Raw genomic sequence first — 8,456 nt, 5'->3', positions numbered from 1 at the left:
AGGCTGTCCCTTCCCAGCAGCTCGCTGCCTCTCTCACCAAAGAGAGGACTGTGGTCATGGAAGCTGAAGCCTTTACAATGACACCAGCACTGCAGTCTTTGGTTACTACCTCGATCCTCCTCTCCCTCCTCAGCCTGTAGCTCAAAACTGGGAGGATTAAGGAGAACACCACCTGTACCCCCAACCCCTTAAGCCCCACTCCCAAATGCCTGTAGCGCTTCATGACCCAGCTGGGATTGTTCTGAGCCATGTCATTTGTGCCCACATGGATAAGGAGCATAGGGTAATGGTCAGTGGGCTGGAGGAGCTTAGGGAGCCTCTCCACAATGTCTCAGATATGGGCTCCTAGGAAGCAGCCAACTTCCTGGGCTAAGGGGTCAGGGCAGCAGTTTGCCCCCTCAGTACCCCTCAGGATGGAGTCTCCCACAACAAACACTTTGAGTTTTGTCTAAGGGAGAGCGGTGCTGGTAGCTACAGTTGAGCCTGTGTTGCCTACAGGACATGGCAGCTTATCAGACTCTGTTGGGGCTGCAAGAGGTTCATACCTGTTGCAAAGCTCCAGCGGGGTGGAGACCTTGGTGTGGTGGGCCTGTGGGCCCCTGACCATCTTGGTCCAACCCCTTGGCTGGACAGAATTGGAGGTCCCCAAGTCCTCCCTTGTCCTGGAAAGTGACCTTGGTCTAACCTCTGCCTCCAGGGGGTGAAGGGCCTGGCAGTAGAAGTCTATCTCCTGCTCACCATCCCTGATGGCATGTAGGCTCTGGACTGTGACCTGGAGCTCCTCTAGTTGACGTGCCAGAGACCTCAAAAGGGAGAAGACCTCACAAGGGGAGGTGGCTGTGCTCCCAGACCCCAGAGCCTGATAAAGTGTGGGTCATCCCCCACAGCTGAGAGCCAGAGGCTCCATCTGCCTGGAGCCTGGAACCGTGGGCTCCATTTGGGTGGAGGCCTCTGAGACACCAGAGGGGGAGGCCTCAGACTCCGAGAGGACCCTTGGGGTGCAGCTGATGCCCATCCACATTGTGCCACTGGTAGGTCAGCTATGGCTGGGACTTCTTTCCCTAGGGTGCAGTGGCAGGGCCTCGGGCCCTCCTGGTGACCCTTCTATGCAAACTCCATGCTAACTCGTGTGCCAAGCAAAGAAGTGCACCTGCTTTCATGGCCTGTTTGCAAGGCTCTGGTCACGTGGCTCCCTGGGGGGCTGGGTGAAGTAGGAGCTGGGGTAGGGTGAGACGCTCCTTGGCTCCACTTAGCTGCGTCCTCACAACTGTCTGGGGTTAACCCCCTTCCACCACAGGCCCTGTTTACCTCTGATTGTGCCAGGGGCAGGGGGGCACTCCAAAGCTGCTGGGGTTCACTGGGAGGGGGGACTTTGGGGAGTGGGAGCACAGCAGGCTTGCACTCACATGTCTCTTACCACTCCTGGAGCCTAACTGGTTTTTTTTTCTTTTGGCGGGCCCTTTTGAATTGCATGCATGCGCAGTGGGCCTGCCACCGGAACCACACTGCTCCCAGCCTAGGGGGAACCCTACCCAGGATTTGGGTGATCCTGCCCCACTAGAGAGGGACCAGTAGGTACTCTCTCCCCCTGTGCTACTCTTTCCCTGGGGGGCTTGCAGCTGTCTGGGTTTAACCCCCTCCCACCTCCAGCTGTTCTGGGGGTTAGCGGGACATTCCATGGCTGCTGGGGATCACTGGAGGGGGTGCATTGGGGAGAAGGGGCACAGCGGGCTTGCACCCATGCATCTCTCGCCACTCCTAACTTTGTTAGGAGCCTATCTTTGTTTTTTTTCTTTGGTGGGCCCTTTTGGTTTGCATGGGATGATTGCTGGTCTTATAGTCATTGGTATGGTGGATTTTCTGTACACAGTAGCTTGCAGGGTACTGTCCTGGATATGAACTGGGGTATCAGAAATTTGATGTTAATGTACAAATATTCCAGAGAAAGTTTGATCACAGGGTGATAGTTGTTAAAACTGTGGTGGAAGTCAAGAAGTGAGTCAAGATGCTCAGTCCAGAGAATGGGAATATCATGTAGCATAGGCATATTTAAGGTTTGATGGTGCAGTTTTCTAGATTTTTCCTTCCAGGTGGCTTATGAAGATGTTGGTATACTGATGGGCCATCTTTGTGTCCATAGCTGTGAGGATTAAGTGAATGATTTCCGCAAGATACTGTTGCAAATCTAAATGTACTCTGTGTCCATGAAGGTATCTCTGGCAAGCAGCTGTACCTTCCTGATGTGGGAAGTTTGTGTTCAGGCTGGTGATGTCCATGGTTGCAAGAGTTGTCTTCTCAGGGAGCGGCTAATGTTCTGGATTCTGTTGAGAAAATATATGATGACTTATAAAAAACTTATTCTTAGAGTGACAAGTGGTTTCAGGATAGTTTCTATGAATCCTAATAGCTCTTCAATGAGGGTACCACAGTTGGATATGATGGGTATTCCAGGATTTCCTACTGGGCTTGCACAGGAACCCCCCCCCCCCCAAAGCAACAAAACAAAACAAAAAAATAGCTCTTGTCTTAGTGCCTAAGTGCTGAGGTAAAACTTGTGAAAAGAAAAGAAAGAAGCATTTTCCACAACTGTTAGCGAGAATACCCAACTTGAATATTAATTTAGCTGTCTAGAAGTTCCACTGAATTCCATGTCACCTCTTGAAGAATTAGCTATCTATTATGCACTATTTATAAAAACATCAAAATGTGCCACTTCAAGATTAATTTAGCAATTTAGGTAATAATTTATTTACTTATTTTTCTTTTTTACTCTTGGATGGATGATGAAAACAAGAAAAAAAATGTGGCCTTTTTGTGTAGTGCTTTTTTCAGCTGATACAAAATAGGCCAATTCTCATCTCTCTCTGATGTCTCATGGCTGCAGACTGGTTACAGGGAGCTATGGATTTTTTTTCTCACAGAAATTCTCACATGCTACATTTGCAAAAGAAGGTCACAGTAATACCTAAAATCATTCTACCTCTGTACCTTTTTAGCTGATAAGTTGGAAGCCTATTGGCCTTGTCTGCTTTTTTTCAATACAAAACTTGCTTACTCAATCTTAATAGAAATTCTGTTTTATGGGTCAATAATGTATTTCATTCCCCATGGAGCTTAATCAATTGCCATAGAATCTCCAGGCAGGTTATGCTTTTGTGCATTTGTTCCATATCAGCTCTTTTTTTCTTATTCAAGCCAGTGAATATACTAAGTCTTTTTCTTAGCTCAGGCTATACTTTTCTCTCCTTTTTCTCCAACAAGTGATTGCCTTCGCTATTATCCCAAAATATTCTACTAAAATATATTCTCATTGAATTACATATGACATGTACCTGAATACCAGTCATAATAATCTGTTCAACATAAAGAGGTCACGCAGCAAAGCTTTATTCATTTTCAGCTTTCCATACCTCCCAATCATGGCACAGCTTACAGTCCCATGATCTAGCTATACCACCCTTTTAAGGGATCAGTCAGACATACAAAGAATGTACTACAGAAGATAAACCAGGTTCTTAGATTTTGAAGTAATTATTTTGCATTACTCTTTAACTAAGTATCAGCAGGATCATGCCCTCTATTTGAAAATTTCTGCATGGGTTAAGCTTTGAGAGTGAACGAACACATTGTGAATTGACAGGGTTAGAAAATAGCATGTGTTTCACTATAGTCTGATGTACTGTATAACCTGAGAAGTTAAATATCATGTTGTTGTTTCCCTTTGCACAGCTGGGAAATAAGGAAGTGGGGAAATGGGGAAAATGGGGGAGTGGTAAATTGTGTAGATTGTAAATTATACTGGTGTACTGAGTTTTAACAAAGTTAAACTGGTGGAACTGCTTTATGGAGACAACTAAATTGTGCCTAACTTGTAGCTTAGAGTAGAAAAATTAGCCTACCCCAGATCAATACAAACCATTCTTAAATCAAAATCAGAATGTCTACAGAGGGAATTGCATTCATTTATTTTAATCAGTTTTTAAAATGTTCTAAGAAACATCCAAACAACTCTCTCATGTGCACAAAGTCCAAATGTGAAAAAGTCACAACAGATTTAAAAGAGTTGGTTTTCACAGGTGCTGAGTATGTCAGGTGAAATCGGTGAGAAATTATGGTGCTCACCATCTCTGAAACTTGGGCTCTGATTAACATTTGGGTTCCTGTAACAGAAGGGCTAATGTTCCTGTTGGTCGGATGGAAAAATTACAGCTGATAAAGCTCTGGCAGCTAAGCAGATGATGGCTGCAAGGGATTAGACAGAAAGGAAGCCCTGTTATCTAGGCAGGGAGCACTTTGTCCCCTACCTGGAAGTCTCAGACATAAGCCTTTTTGTCATACTCTCGTTTTTGTCTTTGTTGGGCCTCTGCCAGGTTTTCCTAGGCCAACTGCCTAGCCTTTTAAAGTCAGTCTACCATCTCTTGCCAGTGTCACTGCACCCCAACTTCCTATTGCCCTGTGCTCTCCCATTCCTCTATCATTTCTTGCAACAAACCTGTGGCTTATGACCATATATTAGCTCAAATGGACATTATTTTGTAGAGGTCTGTGGTGTGTCCCTTAATGCAAAAAGTAGGGGTATCAAGATTAAATTCCATCTCTGGGGTTCTTCTTGTGCACGACATCACAACAAGCATTTGATCATCCCATTTAGGCATTCTACCAGACCATTGGTCTTTGGGTGATAGACTGATGTGCACAATTGCTGTATTTTCAAGACTTGGCATATGGCCTTGATCACCCCAGACATAAAATTCGTACCTTGATCCATGATTATTTCTTTTGGGACTCCCACCTGGGATATCCACTTCAGTAGTTCCTCTGCAATTAGGGGGGTTGTTGCTGACCTTAAAGGTATTGCCTCTTGGTACCATGTAGCATAGTCCACTATGATCAGTATATACTGATCCCCGGCACTGCTCTTCATCAGGGGTCCCACTACATCTAATGCTATTCTGTCAAAGGGATTGTCAATCAGGGGCATCACCTGTAATGGCACATGTGGTGGTAGCCTTTCTTGGACCCTTTTACATTCTGGGCAGGCCTCATACTGCCTCATGACTGACCCTCATCCCTGGCCAAAAGAACCACTGCTCAATCTTGTTGAGTGTTTTATCTATCCCAAAATGACCCCCTATGGGATTGGTGTGTGCCAATACCCACACCTGGTTACGGAAGGTAAGGAGCACCAATAGTTGCCAGATCCACTCACTCTAGACTGGACACTTCTTAACCCTATATAATAGGCCATTCTGTATCTCAAAATGGCGGTCACCTACATCATGTTCTGGTCAGATGACTTCATCTTCAACATGGGCTACCTTCTCTTCCTGAATCCTCTGGAATTCCTCATCCTCTCCTTGTGCAGTCCAGAATTGGGGTTGCATGACCCCCACCCTGAGGCTTATCAATTCATCCTCTCCTGATGAAGTCACCTCTTTTTGAACACAAGGCCAGCCTTCAGCATGAGGCCAGCCTTTCCATCTTAATTCATTTCTCCAGACTTCCTCCAGAACTTCATACAGGGGAGGCCAGTCTCACCCCACAATCATCTGTTCATCCAATTCTGGTGTAAACCCCCCTCGCATCTTACCCTTATGATTAGTGATTCTCACATCAACAAAGCGTCTTTCATATTGTTTGGCTTCTCCATGTATACAACGCATCTTCACAGGTTGACACCAGTTGATTACATTTCGGGGTATTAGCTCAGCCTGGACTAAGGTTTGAGAACAACCTGTATCCAAGGTTGCCTGAATCAGTTTACCCGCTACCCAGGCCATCACCGTGGGCCTATCCTACCTCTTTGCTGTGTCCAAAGCTGCAATCCATCTCTTCAATGGGCTTGCTTACTTTGGGTCATTCTTTCATCCCCATACTTTCTCCTGCTGATTTCCACCTTTCTTGTGAACCCATGGTGCACTCCCTGGACACGTGACTGGTAATCCTGCACTGGTAACATATCATGCCATGCTTGGAATATTGGGATAGTCCCCGCTGAGGTTCTTCTTCCCTCTTGCTCCTGCACTCTTACAGCCTTTTTCTTTGGAATGCTCCACTTCAGATGCTGTGAAGGCGTCAGTGACTCTTAATGCTTCCTCAGCCATCCTGGGTAAATGACGGTGTACCCATAGTTGTGTCTCATCATCGAAGTCTTTTACAAATTGTTCTAATAAAATTTGATCAGCCAGAGTGGTCTGATCTACCTTTTCCGGGAGTATCCATTTGTTCAGAAAGTTCTTTAAGAGTTCCATGAGGTTCCTGGGTTTATGGTCCTCTTTCCCCATCCGAGCTTGGAACAGTTTACAGTAATGTTCTGGAGTGAGCTCCAGGTGATGTAATACGGTCACCTTCACTTTTTCATAATTGTAGGCATCCTGTCTCTGGAGAGCCCAATACATGGCTTGTGCTTTGCCTACAATAAGGGATCCCAATTGGCTAGCCCACTGCAGCCCATCCAACCCCATTTGTATAGCTGTACACTCAAACAATTCAATATAAGCTTCAAAGTCATCCTCATGGGTCATTCAATACATTTGAAATGTTATCCAATTCCTTCCTGTCCATTAATTTTGTTGCAACGCCTGCTGGTTGCAACGCCTGCTTGTCTCGCCTGCCACATTTTTGTTGGAAATTATTTTAATTAGGAGGAAGATGGTATCCTGCCTCCCCTGGTGCCTTCCTTCAGTTGTCCCAATTGTCCTTCTTGCTTTGGGCTCCACCTCCCCTACACCCCACCTGATGCCAACCACTTTTGCCACATTGTTCTGGCACCACGTCCTGCCGGCTTCACTCTTCACCCAGATGAGGTAAGTCTTTTTCACAATGACTAACATGTTAATCACACTGTGAGAGGGGAAGGGAGAGGCTCTCCTCACTCAGATGAAGGCTTTTCCCATTCTTCACGGCAGGTGGGGAAATGCCGGGATAGCAGGCTCAGGTATGCCAGTTCTAGAGCAGCCTGAGCCTGTGCATTAAGAAGAGAGAGGGGAGGGCCTGGAAGCTGAGTGGCTGGAAAAAAAGTGGATGAGCATGTGGCCGGTGAGATGAGAAGAGGTTGGGGCATGGGAGAGCCAGCCAAAAAGGAGGCAGCCAAGCAAGTGACCAAAGAGAAAAGAGGGGAGTGGTACAGTGCAGTGGGGAAATGTTGTTGAGTGATGGGGCCTGGAGCTGGGAAGCCATGCCTGGCCCACAGATGGAGCAGAGCTGGCTGTGCACCCCAGCAGAAGGATGCCAGGAAGCAACCTGGGGAGAAAAGCCAGGAGGGGCTGCTGAACCATGGAGGAGTGCCAAGCATGGCTGGAGTGGGCTGCATCAGGCCACACAGGTACCCCTTGGAGGAGTGAGGGGACAGAAGCTGCAGAGCACCACAGGACAAGGTGGTGAAGCTTCCCACAATCCCGAGGCTGAGAGGCAAACTTAGGAACACCAGGGAACCCCACAGCCAGGAACTGTGGACAGAGAGATGGATGTTTTAGAACTGAGCCAGGCCCCAGAGAAACTGGCTCCATGGAAAGCTGGAGTCATAACTGAAGGGTGGGGACCCAGTGGAGGGACCTCATTGCAGCTGTGAGGTTACAGTGGGAGGCTGCTGAACGCACAGAGCACAGCTTGTGGCATTGAAGCACAGCCCTGTATACATTACGGCAGAAGCTGATTGTACATTTTTCTGTTGGTTTACCTGACTTTCCTTTATATGAACACTGTTAATGCAAGCCCATGGTTAAGTTACAAAGACATTTGCCTATGACCAAAGGTTGGCCTAAGAAGAGCTGATGGTGAGGTCTTTCACTCCCCAATGGTAGGATATTCAGGTGAGACGTGATCAACTGAAAGTACAACCTCAAGACAACTATGTCCATTCCAGTAATGGATTTAGTAAGGGTGGAATAAAGGGAAGGTTGCAGCCCCATGAAGACACTGAAGGTGTGAGATAGCACAAACCACTGTCTCCCCAGAAGAACATTAAGTCTTGGCAGGAAAGCAAGAATAGTGACCAGAGTCCACAGTGGCCCTATGTATAGTCTCACTCTGATGTCACAAGTGGGTAGGGTGCCATTCAAGGGGGGACCTAAGCCCTACAATACATACCAGCAACACACAGCATAAATAGCAACATGACACATTATGCTGCCATGAAATGGCAAAAGAGCCACAAAGATGTTCTACTGTAAGTTGAGTGCATGGTAGGTCCTGACAATCAGCTGATGTTCAACATAGGGACCAGACAGTCCCAGATCTGGACTGGTCCCAATGCCAACAATCTTCTGATTGTCTCAGTCCTTGCACCAACAATGGACTCCTAGGTAGGCAAGTTGCAAGGTTTCTGCTGCCTCCCCCCCCCCAAGGGACATTAAAAGCCATGCACCTGGCACTTCAAAGCCAGCATATTTGGTACCTTGCCTATTTGCTACTTTGCTTTGTAAACTACTAGATTGTGGGCAGTTTACCCAATGTCT

The sequence above is a fragment of the Gavialis gangeticus genome, unplaced genomic scaffold, assembly GCF_001723915.1.
Source record: "Gavialis gangeticus isolate Ggan-Ray unplaced genomic scaffold, GavGan_comp1, whole genome shotgun sequence".
Lineage (NCBI taxonomy): Eukaryota > Metazoa > Chordata > Crocodylia > Gavialidae > Gavialis > Gavialis gangeticus.
This window is presented reverse-complemented; position numbering follows the sequence as displayed.